The sequence below is a fragment of the Crocuta crocuta genome, unplaced genomic scaffold, assembly GCF_008692635.1.
Source record: "Crocuta crocuta isolate KB4526 unplaced genomic scaffold, BGI_CrCroc_1.0 scaffold15, whole genome shotgun sequence".
Classification (NCBI taxonomy): Eukaryota; Metazoa; Chordata; class Mammalia; order Carnivora; family Hyaenidae; genus Crocuta; species Crocuta crocuta.
The window spans coordinates 497,249-510,405 of NW_027530508.1; the positions used below are offsets into that span (position 1 = coordinate 497,249).

The 13,157-nt window shown below is 52.3% G+C and overlaps 1 protein-coding gene across 3 annotated transcripts in view; it reads left to right on the forward strand.

Annotated features, from left to right (window-relative positions):
- The first annotated feature begins 55 nt into the window (after positions 1 to 55).
- The window catches only part of RASSF2 (Ras association domain family member 2), a 42,710-nt gene continuing 29,608 nt past the window's right edge, over positions 56 to 13,157 (forward strand). Inside the window, exon 1 of one of the 3 annotated variants that reach the window (XM_077766915.1) lies at positions 56 to 213. The gene's annotated coding sequence lies outside the window, so the exon portion shown is untranslated. The other 2 variants (XM_077766917.1, XM_077766916.1) reach the window with 2 other exon arrangements.

The window sequence follows — 13,157 nt, forward strand, 5'->3', positions numbered from 1 at the left end:
GGACAGATAAAGGCAGAGGGGGCGGGAGGGGCGGAGGGGAGGCGAGGAGGGCGGGGCGCTCGACCCCCAATCGCGCGGCCGCCGCCTGCGCTGCCCGACTGGATTTGAGCTGGGCCCGCGGATCGCTGACCCAGGCGCGGGCTGGAGCAACCCCCCCGCCGAGGCACCCCCACTTTTCAACTCCGCGGGCGATGCAGCCGGCTGGGGACGCAGGCAAGGCTCGGGGCGCGCGGCAGCGGGCGCGGGATGCGGGGCGCAAGGTGCCGGGCGCGGGCCGGTCGTCTCTCCCCTGCCTCCCTCCAGCCTCGCCGAAAGTTTTCCCGCGGTGTTCCCCGCCGGGTCCAGGTCAGCGCCTCAGTCCTCGCCTGCCTTGGTCTCCTCCCTCCTCCCCCGGCCGCCGGGGTTCCTGGGCGTGCAGACTCCCCGGGGGCCGCCTAGGCGCCAAGCCCTGCACGCCCACCTTCTGGTCGGAGAAAGTTGTGGCTCCAAGCTCGTCTTCCCCCGCGACCCCTGGGGGTCTTTCCTTCTCCCCGCGCCGGGGGCGGCGGCAGGAAGGCGCCCCCACCCCTTCTTTGGGGTTCCCGAGACTCCGTGGTGAGCTGGGGCCGGGCAGCAGGTGCAAGGATGGCAGGCCCGGACAGCGCAGGGAGTGCCCGACCCCAGCCCGGCCCCAGCTTCCCTGCCCAACGGACGGTTCCCCAGAGGCGGGTTCCGGTACCCAGCGCGGGCGGGCGGCGCGCCCGCGTCTCCTCCGGGAGGGCGCAGGGCCACGGGGGCCCTTGCTCCTCGTGGCACTTCCCTTTTGCGGTCTCCCCGCCCGCCTACCGAGCTAGTGCTGAGGTCGTTGGGGACCTCGGCTTGGCGTCCTCTCCTGCCCGAGAGAGGCAGGTGCCTTGGGCGACCTGGGCACTTCTGCATTTCGGGCGCCCGCTTTGCATTCCGCGCGCCTGTTTTGCATTCCGCTCTTGAGCGGGGGGAGCCCTGGGGACAGCACAGAGAGGCGAGGTGGCCCCACAGGGAGACCGAGGGCTCCATCTGACTCTAGGGCTCTCTGTGGGTCCTGGGCTGTTCACAGCACCTCTGCCCCTCAGGGACAGCAGGAGCTGAGCGCTAGGCTTCCCAGGTGTCTGGAATCCCGGTTCTCCCAGAGGACAGAGGCTGTGACTAGCGTTGGCCAGGTTTATAGTAAGTACCTTGACGTGATGAATGAAAGTTTGAACCGGCGAGCTGACAAATAACAATTCATCCCAGAGTGAGACTCTGTTCCTGCCCGGGTTGATCTTGATACAATGGGAGGAAAGAATTAGAAACAATGATTCTTTTAAACAGCTGTGATTCCGAGCCAGGGGCCTTCTTGCCAGAGCGTCTGGAGGAGGAATGTGGGCTTGGATTTATTTTGCTTATCAGCCCGCATTTATTTACTGGGAACTCTTTCTGCAGGTGGTCTGAGGAATTGAAGAAAGTTCTCACGGCTAAGAGATATTATTTTGAGGAGAGGTGTTCTGGGTTTTTGGGGTTTATTTTATTTTATTTTTTTGTTTTTATTTTGTTTTTAGCTTGTATCGAATGCAGTGTCCCAAGGACTAAGCATGGAGTCAGCCTGGGAGGGGCCCACTTGGGAACAGAGACCCTGGAGCGGCTGAGGGTGGGCACCAGCTTTCTGCTCTGGATCAGGCAGTCCGCTGGGCCCAGGGAGGCTGCAAGACGGCCTCAACTGGTGGCTGAGCTCGGAGAGGCGGGGTAGGTTGGGAAAGACGGTCGAGAGTTCTTGCCCTGGCAGAAGGAGAGGAGGCCATAGGTACAGCCTGCCTGGGCACCAGGGAGTGTGGGCTGGGACAGCTGGGGATTCCCTGTGCTGGGGACACTGGGTAGGGAGTCCTGCCCCTCCTTCAGAAGACAGGAGAGCGGGGGTGCCTGTTGGGAGGCAGGATCATCTAGCGGGGGTGTGGCCCAGACACAGCCCAGGCTCCTCACCCTCATTTTTGTGCTGGTGAAATCAGTTAACATGAGGGGTATCTTCAGGGAGCCTGGCTGAAAGGAGGCCAGGGGACCTGGTGCCCCCAGGGCTGCCCCCCGCCCCCCAGGGGAAGGTGGGGGTGTGCCCTCTGCACCTGACTGCCTGGGCCAGGACATGTACACTTGTGCCTGTGTTCCTCCCCTGGGAGGCATCCCCACCTTCCTGAGGGGGTCTCCTTCTGCCTCTGGGGCTTCAAGCCCACCCACCTCTCTGCATGTCTACACGGCTTCTGTTTGGGGCTCCAGGCCCTCTCTCCAGTTTGTGTCCCTTTGGAAGTCAGTTAGGAGTCGTAGATGACCCTACGCCTTCTTCTCAGCCCCTCAATCCTCCCTGGTCTCAGAGGCGCTGTCTTACCTGGGGCCTGCCAGTCACCCACTGGTTTTGCTTTGATTTCTTGGTCTATTTCCTGGGGCCCCGGAGCCAGGCTTCGCGTCTGCCTTCTGTGTGTGAGCTGCTTAGGAATGGCCGAGAGGCTTGGCTGGAGCCGTGCCCAGGACCGCACATCCTGGCACCTCCGCTGGAGTACCAAAGGCTGGCCTGAAGCACAAAAGAACGTTGGCCTGATTCTTGCCTTTGGTCCTCCTTGGGTACTCGGGCAGGAAGTGTCCCCAACGGGAGGGGGTGTGGAGGCAGGACCAGATTGCCAGAGAACCCCGCCGAGAGGCTAGGAGATGGACCGGGACTTGCCTGTGTCTCCTTCTCTCCCCCAGGGTGGGAAGCTGTGCGGGTCTCAGCAGTGTGCTCAGACCAGAAGACAGCCAGTCTCTCTGTCTTCAAGACATAGTTGCTGAGGGCTGCGGCCACGCGGTTTACAGAGCTAGGGCAGCGGTCCCCTCCTGCCTCCTCCCTGCTTCTCCCACCGCTCTTTACAGTAGGGTCCGGTGATTTACCCTAATGACACACTGCCCTATTTAAGCACCTCTCTGCATCTCCAGAAGAATTTTAAGTAAGTCCTTAAGATGGGGTAAGCTCCAGCAGATCTGTGATGGCTGGTTTCGTTTCTTTGGCTGCCTTGTGGGTTCCCACGGAGGTGTCTGTGTGAGGATGAAGGGAAGCCGGGCACAGTAAACAGGGCCGGCGGGGCGTCCAGTGGGGCATTTTTGATCAGCTCTGGGACGGCAGGCCGACTCCGGAGCCTGTAATCACAGGTTGTCACAGCTGCTTGGGGCGACAGCTCAAGGATGTGGAACTCCGGTCCAAGCCAGCTGTTGCTGAATCAGACACGGAAACCTTTCCCCGAAGTAGGGGGCAGGGAGGGGCTCTTAGCTAATTCCCATGGGATGAGCAAAGTGACTTAGAAGGACTTTGCCTATTCAGTCCATTGATAAAACTTGACAAAACATACCTTGTGCTGTCCTTGGGCATCTCAACCCAGAGTGATTTGGCAAGATAGGTGTACTTGACCAGCATGGCACTTTACCCATACTTGGCACTCAGTTAAGTGTTTGTTAGATCAAGTGCTCATTTTTATTTTTTTTTAATTGTTTATTTATTTTAGAGAGGAGGGGTGTGGGGAGAGAGAGAGTAGGAGACACAGAATCTGAAGCAGGCTCCAGGCTCTGAGCTGTTGGCACAGAGCCTGATATGGGGCTCAAACCCATGAACCACGAGGTCATGACCTGAGCTGAAGTTGGACGCTTAACCAACTGAGCCACCTAGGCTCCCCTAACTACTCATTTCTAAAAGAGTAATGCAGAATATTGGATTTGGACTCTGAATGCTGTTTTAACCATTTTCAGCTGCATGATATTGGACAATGTAATAGATGCTGTCAGCATCGTCCCGTGCTCCCTTCCAGTGACTGATGACAGAAGGCGTATAAATACCCCAGTTCCCTCACTTCTCTGCTGGGGACTTGGGGGCACATGCTACGCTGTCTGCCAGAGTCGCCTAGTAACTGGCTCCCTTCACTGGCTGCTGTCCCTTCCCTGTTCCACTTTCCCAGGCCCCCTCCACTTGCACTCAGACGCTTGTTTGAAGGTCAACTCCAGAGGAAACCAACCTAGGATAGGATTTAGTTCACAGTCATTTAACAGTAAATGTAAACAGTAATTTAATGTCACTGAGCCTCAGTTTCCGTAATTGTAAGATGGAAATGATAACTATCCCACAGTGATATTGTGATGTGCATTCAGACAGGAGCCTGGCACAGAGCAGGCATTCAGGCAGACATTTGCTTCTCACTGATTAGTATAGAAGGGACCATGGTGGATTTGGGCGTGGGTATTATGATGGCCCATGGATGGCCAATTGTAATGCTTGGGAAAGAAGCTATCCTTAGGCTAGGTGAGGAAACTGAGTTTATCTGCTCATGGCTTTCACATCTAGGCTGTGACCAGTGATAAATGTTGAACAACTGGACTCTCCATAGGTTGGAGGGGGAGCCCTGCTTTGTGGTATTTGTTGATTTCTATAGTGTAAATACTTCCACCGTGGCTGATTTCAAGTTACCAACATGGCGCCATGAACACTGAGTTGGGAAGAGATGTACATAGTCAGCTCTTGAGAGCCAGTAGGAACAGCTCCAGTCGTAGGTGATCGTGACTGAGCTGGGATGTGGCCTCAGTGGTCTTAATTTTCAATTTTGTACACCAAGTGAAGAAGGTTAAGAATTGTACAAGACATCCCAAACTTGAGGTACGTTCAAGCTCTGCCCTTGAACGGCTGGCTGAATCGCTTTGTATGAGATTCATCTGGGGTTTATTTAGGGACTATTGAAATGTTTATGCTATAGTCTTTTGAGGCCTCAGTTTCCCCATCTCCAAGGTAAGGAATTAGATTATTCCACTAAATCCTTCTACCCCTGGGTCTCTTTAGGAAGAGTCCACTGCATTCTTCTTGCGCCTACTCAAGAACAAAACCTTTCACAAAGGAAAAATCTTTCATGCGTCCATACTTCTATTGCCCACCCCAGGGCGCCCAGCACTGGGCCCTCTTCGAGTCTTTTGCTGTAGTCTTCCGTGCTGGCAAAAGGGAATTCAGTAGAGATTAGCCCAGCCACGTTCTGCCTTCCTTGTGTGCTGGTTTCTCGTCATGACACAGGCATGGTGTGTCCCCTGAGGAGGCCTGTGTGTGGGGGAGAGAGGAGCTGGTATCTTATGGAAAAGACTGTCCCCGCTTTCCTGAACCACAGTGCGATGTCACAGACCCCCAAGTGAAAGCCAGGAGAAGTCCACCTGGAGAAGGAGACTTTTGTATGACAGAATTCAACATGCCTGGTGTGATCCACTCCTAAATCTCTGTTGACAGCTATCCTGAGGGAGTCCCTGACTCAGCAGTTCCACCGGTAGGAGATCTTACCCTAAGGATATAATTGGACAAGTGCAGGGAAATACGTGCACAGGGATGTCCCTGGCGGCATTATTTGTAATAATAACAACCACCACCAAAATGGAGGCTAAATCCCAACAAAAGTAAGCTTGTTAATTATGGTACAGGCATTCCTCGCTTTTGGAAAGTTGTTTGCCTTATGCTGCTTGGCTTTTATGAAAGACCTACATTAGTACCTGTTTTTTTCTGACAGAAGTCTGAGGGGATTTTCATTTTTAGGGAAAAAGGCGAAAAGCAAACATAGCGTTCAGTGTTTGTTTTGCAGCAAACCAGTGCAGAGGCTGCGGACAACCAGTGCACGGAGAGTGGTCCCGCAAGCCCCTTCCGCGGGACCTGCACTCAGGATGTTGGCATCGAGCCCCAGAACTTTGAACTTGAACTGTTTCTAGGAGCACCTGTGCTTATTTCAGCTTATTTTGTGTGTCTGTTAGCAAGATGTGTCCTGAGGTATTGGAAAAGCCCAAGAGAGGTTATTTTTGGGTCTGGGAGTGCTAAAACATTTTTCCATAAAAATTAATGGGAATTGCTTCTTTACTTTATACTTTGGCTTATAAATTTTCATAGGAATGTTCTACTTTGGGATGGCAGGGAAGACTGCATATCTAACGTTGGAATACTGTGTGGCTACAGAAAATACACAGTATAGATGTACAGCTATTAGCATGGAAAAATACGATATTTCTAAAAAGCAGGTTACCAAACTGTGCTATTTGTATCATATGTATACATCAGATGTATATGTATATATACATATACATCATATATATGTATACATCATATATATGTATACATCATATGTATATGTATATATACCATGATGTATATATATGTATATGTATATGTATATATACCATGTGTGTATATATATGTATATATACCATGATGTACATCATATATGTATGTATATATACATATACATCAGATGTATATGTATACATCATATATATGTATACATCATATGTATATGTATATATACCATGATGTATATATATGTATATGTATATATACCATGTGTGTATATATATGTATATATACCATGATGTACATCATATATATGTATACATCAGATGTACACATGTATATATGTACATGTATACATGTACATATGTACACATGATGTATATGGTATATATACATATACATCATATGTATAATGTATCATACTCCCTATTTAATATTTGTCTCTGGAAGGATGTACGGCAAAATGTTCATAGTGATTGTCTCTGGTGAAATCTGGGGAGGTGGTGATCTTAGTCTTTTTTAAAAAATATTTATTTGTTTTGAGAGCAAAAGAAAGCACAGTGGGGAAGGGGCAGAGAGAGAGAGAGAGAGGCAGAATCCCAAGCAGACACGGGGCTTGATCTCACGACTGCGAGATTATGACCTGAGCTGATATCAAGAGTCAGACGCTTAACCACCTGAGCCACCCACGCATCCCTGATCTTAGTCTTTTTTAAATTTAAATAAGTATATTTTTTATTTTTAATTGGTAAAATATACATAATATAAAATATACCCCTTTCATCACTTTTAAGCCTACAGTTCAGGGGCTGTTGTAACATGATACCACCGACTGAGTTAAAAACTACGGAAATGTATTTCTCATGGTTCTAGAGGCTGGAAGTCTAAGGTCAGGGTGCCAGCACGGGCAGGTGAGAGCCTTTTCCAGGTCTCCAACTTCACATTATATCTTCACATGGCAGAAAGGTGGGGTGGGGGACTCTGTGGGATCTCTTTTATAGGGCCACCAATGCCATTCATGAGGGGAGAGCCACCCCCATGAATCATACCCAAAGGCCCCATTTCCTCATCCCATCACGTGTCTTTTTAAAAATTTTTTAAAAACTTTCAGAGAGAGACAGAGACAGAGCACAAGTCGGGGAGGGGCAGAGAGCGAGGGAGATACAGAATCCGAAGCAGGCTCCAGCCTCTGAGCGTCAGGACAGAACCAGACGTGGTACTCAAACTCATGGACCAGGAAATCATGACCTGAGCCGAAGTCGGACGCTTAACTGACGGAGCCACCCAGACACCTGCATACACCATCGCATTTTGGGTTAGGATTTTAGCATATGAAGGTGGAGGGATACAAACATTCAGACAGCTGCAGGGACATTAAGTGCATTCCCATTGTTATACAGCCATCTCCAGTATCCATTTCCAGAACTTTTCCATCATCCCAAACAAAGGCTCTGTGCCCATTAAACATCGGCTTCCCATTCCCTACCCTTAAGCGCTGGGCAGCCTCTATTCCATTTACAGTGGTATCTCATAGAATTGGAATCATTCAATAATTGTCCTTTCATGGATCATAATCTTTTTGCTTATCTATGTTAATTTTTTAAATGTTTATTTATTTTTGTGAGAGAGACAGAGCGTGCCAGTGGGAGAGGAGCAGACACAGAATCCGAAGCAGGCTCCAGGCTCTAAACTGTCAGCACAGAGCCTGACACAGAGCTCGAACTCACAAGCTGTGAGATCATGACCCCAGCCAAAGTCGGGCGCCCAACCAACTGTAGTACCCCGGTGCCCCACTTATCTGTATTTTTTAAATGGATAAAGATGGGTGCTTTGCTGAGGTCATAAAAAGAAAGAAAGAGAAAGCCTTGGGATGAGGTGGTGGCATTTGGTCCTTGGTGGTTTCATTTCAGGCGGGCCACGATGTCCTGGCCATCCTTCACGCCCTTGCCATCACCGCCTGGGGTGGGGGGCAGGGTCTGACCTCGCAGTCAGCCCAGCAGGGCAAGGCAGGCAGCCAGGCACCGATGAATGCAGCCCTGTGGGCCTCAGGGCCGACCCCGGTTGTGGCTTGCTGGTCGCTGGCAGCTGGGCCTCACGTCGCAGACCGCGGCTGCTGTGGTGGGTTTGAGGGGGTGCACGTGGGGCTCACTGTGCCTTGAGCCTAAGAGCTGTCCTGCAGTGAGTGAGGTCCAAGCCAGGTGGAGGTGGGTTGTTGAGGCCATCTTCCTTGGAGATTGAGAACGAGACCCTCAAGATCAATTTCAAGCATCCTTTGTATGTTCCAGGCTCTGAGGCTCAACTTGACCTGCTAAATGCCCACCACGGTGGCCGAAGACATGGCTGCTGAATGTTCTGTTCACAGGCAAGGTGGCCTGGCGGGCAGGCAGGGAGGACTTTAGTTGGTGGGGGTCCATGAGGCCCGAAGTGCTCTGGAGAGATGGGCAGTAGCCTTAGATAGCGAGTTCCCACTTCCTGAAGCTCCATACGGGATCTTACAGTTGGATATATAGACATTTGGGTGAAGGATCACATCCTTATGTGTGTGACGAGCTAATCAGGGACATGGTGTAGTGGGGTTGGGAACAGGGGAGATGGTGTGTACACTTTGGCTTCAGACTGAGTCTGAGAGGGGGTTGGGAAGCTTTGGGACCCGGCATTGGGAAACCAGGTCACGTGCTCAGGCCTCACGGGAGTGGATCAAGTGGCTTTTCTCTGAACACCTTGTTCTGTGGGAAAGGCCTCAAGTTCCTTGGTAAGCGAGTTCCTGGAAGGGCCTGTCAGGCTCTCCACGGAGTCAGCAATAGGATGTGTGTAGGTCTGGGAGGGACAGACTTGCCCACTGGGCTCTGGAAGTTTCTTTACCTGGCTCTGCCTGTTTTCTCTCTGCCCCATGGCAGGCTGCTCTTTTAATCCTAGACGGTTGGGGAAGTGTGAAGAGTTTACAGAGACGGCCTTTGAATCCCATTTTGAGGAGAACTCCGGTGTTTCATGGTGTTGAGGTTTCTTTAGGGTCATTTGGCTGGTTGTAGGGCTGGCAGAGGAGGGTGTGAATGTGGTTTTGTGGAAAACTTCCCCTCAGCCTCTTGGAAATGTTCTGGAAACCCCCAGATGAGCCATCTCTCCTGGTACTAGGAAGGGTCTGAGATCAGCCGTTTTTTTCCACACACACAGGGTGTTGAGGGAGTTAAAGGAGGGTGGATGTAAGATGGCCACCATGGCTGCCCCCAGGGAGGGCCCAGCACATACTGGACTCTTCCTTTGCCGTCCCTTCCTTACTGCTTCTGAAGCGAGAGGAACCTGCCCATCGTGGGGGGAGGAAGGCCCGTGATCCTGGCTCTTGGGTTTCCAGTTCTGGCCAGCGAGCAAGGAGCAGAAACCCCAACATCTCGCCACACGAAACTCAGAATCTTGGCCTAGAGCACCAAAAAAGGAAGAACTGCTGGGGTTCCCTGAGGAAGGGGAAGTGAGGTCAGAGATGAGTCTCAGAGAAATCACTCGGTAAACAGGAAGAGTGGCCAGAAAGAAACCTGTGCTTGTCGGAAACAGGGAACTAAAGGCAACCCCTCCCCACCTGCCCAGATGGGTCGGCACGTCCCCGCAGAGCTGAGATGCTAACCACAGATGGCGAGAGGGGGCTCCAAGCACGAGGACTCATGCAGACCTTGGGCCCTCCCTGTGGCATGGGGCCCACCTCAACCCCATCATTACTGGGCTGGAGGAAAGCCTAATTTGCCCTTCCTGTGATTGAACATTAAACCAGCCTATAAAGCAGCTCTTGCTTCTGAGAGATGCAGGTCAAGGAATGCTCAGTCTTGTTTGCCTGATCAGGGCCAGTGTTCCCTTCTTTTCCTCAGGCCAGCTCCGCCAGACAGAATCTTGCTCGTTGATGAAGTTTAGCCCCCTAAAGGGTTAATCTTGGCAAGGCCCCTCTGGTCGAAGGCGATGAAGGTGCTGCTCTAGGGAGGTCGATGCGACCAGGCCCTTCCTTGGCAGGTGTGTCAGACTGGGGGGTTAGCTTTCTAAGGCTGTGGTTTCTCTGAGACAGAGTCTAAATTCTACACACCCACGTGCGTGCGTTTTTTTACTCCCTTAATGCCTTTTTTCCCATCCTGCTCCAACACCCTGGTTCTCTTTGGGTTTCCTCCTCAACATCCATCCAGAAGGTCAAAAGCTCATGGACACCGGTGAGACTTTCCTATAAACAAGTAGTTGCTCATCCGGGCCTCAAGGTGATTGTTTGGGTGAGCCCCCGCGGTGCCTTTCCAGGTCACTCACCTGGCCTCCCGCCCACTGGTGTGGAGTGGGAGGTGGGCCCTTCTGGCAGGAATCCCAGGCTCGTTTCCTCCCATCGGCCCCAGCCGCTCTGGGCACTCAGATCTGTGCGCGGAAGGCCTGAGCAGGACAGGCCGGGGTCCTGGTTGGCTGTGGGAAGAGCACGGGTCCGCGGACCAAGCTGCTTGAGTGGGGAGCCCCCCACGTGGCTTGAGTCTCAGCTCTTCCTCTGGAGGGTGGGCCAGGCAGGGGCTGCCTCCTGGGATGGAGCCAAGTTTCCCTCGGCAAAGGCCTCATATGTGACATCAGTCAGGCCCCCAGGCCTTTTCCGGGCTGGGCGAGCAGGTGCTTTGCGGGACCCACGAGTGTGCAGGTAGTTCATTCTTTAGACGGAGGGTGGATGTGACTTAGGGTCTGTGGTTCTGTGACGCTGCAGGTGCCCAAGTCGCTGGCCAAGGTCTCCATCCCTGGTCCCTGCAGGGTCTGCTTCATCCACGGCTCGTCTGTCCAGCCATCCGCTCACTTCCCTCCCCTCCCCGGGACTCCTGGACCCAACGTGGCCAGAGTTCCTGACGGTCCTGCTCAGCCTGTTCCCCCAATAGCCGGCACTTAGCCAGGATGGCACGGAAGGAGCCCTGGGCTTCTTGTCAGCTCTGTGACCTGGGACCAGGTGCCTAATCTCTGGAACCTTCTGTTTCCTCATCTGTGAAATGGTGAAAATAAGGCCTTCCCCATGGGTTCTTTTTTGGGAGGAATAAGATAGAGCTTCTGGAGCCTTGTTACTGGCATCGCTGGCATCACTTGGGAGGCTGTTACGAAGACACACTCTTAGACCCCATCCAGAAGTACGAATCAGAAACCGGGGGGAGGAGGAAAGGAGTCTGTGTTTAACGAGCCCTGCAGGGGATTCTGGTTCACACTCCAGTGTGAGAAACACTCCTCTGGATGTGGCCGGGTCTGCTGATTTGTAGCCGAAAACTTTTTTCGCCTTCCCCTCGAGAGAGGTCTGCTCTGCAAGAACTCGAGGGTGTCAGCTTCTCAGGCCCACAGTCCCAGGTTTGAGCCCAGCTCCATCCCTTCCTGGCTGTGTAGTTTGGGACAAGTTGCTTGGCCTCTTTGTGCCTCATTGGCTTCATCTGCAAAATGGAGATAGTAGGGTTTCTTTCTCCATGGGGTTGTTGTGGGGATTCAATGGGTTGAAGCAGATACTAGGTGGCCCGTAGTAAACTCTCATTTATGGTAGCTGTGATTCGCATTTGGTATTTTATTATTAGCACAGTAATACTATCGTGAGTGTTCTTTCCCCGATTTGTGGAGGAAACAGGGGTCAAGGTGCCTCCTGAGACAAGTGTTCCGCTAGTTCTCTTGCTAAACCCTTTTCCACCTGCCAACCTCTTCCCAAATACCTTCCGCTCCCCCTTTCTTGATGCTTAGCGTGCTTTTGAGGTGGGGATTGGCAAAGCCTTTTATTCACAGCCAAATGTAAAGCTGAGAAAGTGCAGTACACACACTTAGGACACTTGACCTTAACCTTGCCTCCCTTTGGTGGTATTTGGTGCCAGACTCTCGAACAGAGTGATTGGAAGAGCCATGTGGGTGGGTCACTGGAGGCCCAAACGCCTGGAAAAGGGAACAGAGGAAGTACATTCAGAGAGGGGAGGTTTAGTGGGGTGAACGGGTCCCAGAGAGGATGCAGCCCTGGCCAGTAAGTGGGCCTTTCGTTGAATAAAGCGTGTGGGTGGAAGGCAAGTGTGCCTGCCCTATTTCTTTCCCAGGCAGCCTGAATTTTGCCCATGTCTGGGACAGGATCAGGTTCAGGTTCAGGAACCAGGAGGTGGAATCTCTTGCAATCTCTAGAACTTGGCAGGGTCCCAGGCCACGACTCTTGTCTCCTTCCTCATGTGGTGCAATAGGGCTGGGGTTTCCTGTTTGCCATCGACACTTCTTCCTGCCCTATACCAAGGAGCTGACGTGCAGAAGGAATAGCACTATCTCCCCTGTCACTGCTTGGTTACAAAGCAGAGTCCCTCAGGAGATCTGATGAGAAAGTCTTTAACACTATAGTATGAAGCACTGTGGCAGATAACTTTCGACTCCAACCCAGGGGCTCCAGATTGTCCCTGGGAGGCAGGGCAGGACTCAGAGAAGAGGTGGGGACAGGCCCCAAAGGGGAAGCTGTGGGCCTCCAGCGAGCATTTCCTTTGTATCTGGAGCCTGGGGCTGGCTTCCTGGCTTCTGTGGTGTGGTGCCCTGGTTTGCACGACTGAGCCCTTTGCATCAGCTAGCTCCGGCCCTGCACACACTGATCTTTTGTGATGCTCTACACTGTCCCCTCTCCCCTTTGAAAGATTAGTAATGAGGAGGGGGTGCTAAAGACCCAACTTAGTTTGCTTTTAGAAAAATCCTATTCCTTCCATTCTTGAAACGCTGCTTTGAGGTACATTTGGTGGCGTCCTCAGTCTACACAGTTCTGTCCTTGTCAGATTTTATGATCATTCTGAGTCCTGCTTGTACATTGGCACCACCTGGGAGGGCTTTAAAAATGATCATGCGGGGCCCCTGGGGGGCTCAGTCGGTTAACCTGAGCGTTGGACTCTTGATCTCGGCTCAGGTCGTGATCTCGAGGTTCGTGGGATTGAGCCCCGCGTCAGGCTCTGGGCCGAGAGCACAGAGCCTGCTTGGGATTCTCTGTCTCCCTCTCTCTCTCTCTGCTCATGCTGTCTCTTACTCAAAATAAATAAACTTTTTGAAAAATGGTCATGCCTGGGCCCCTTTCAGAGGGTCTGCTGTAATCAGC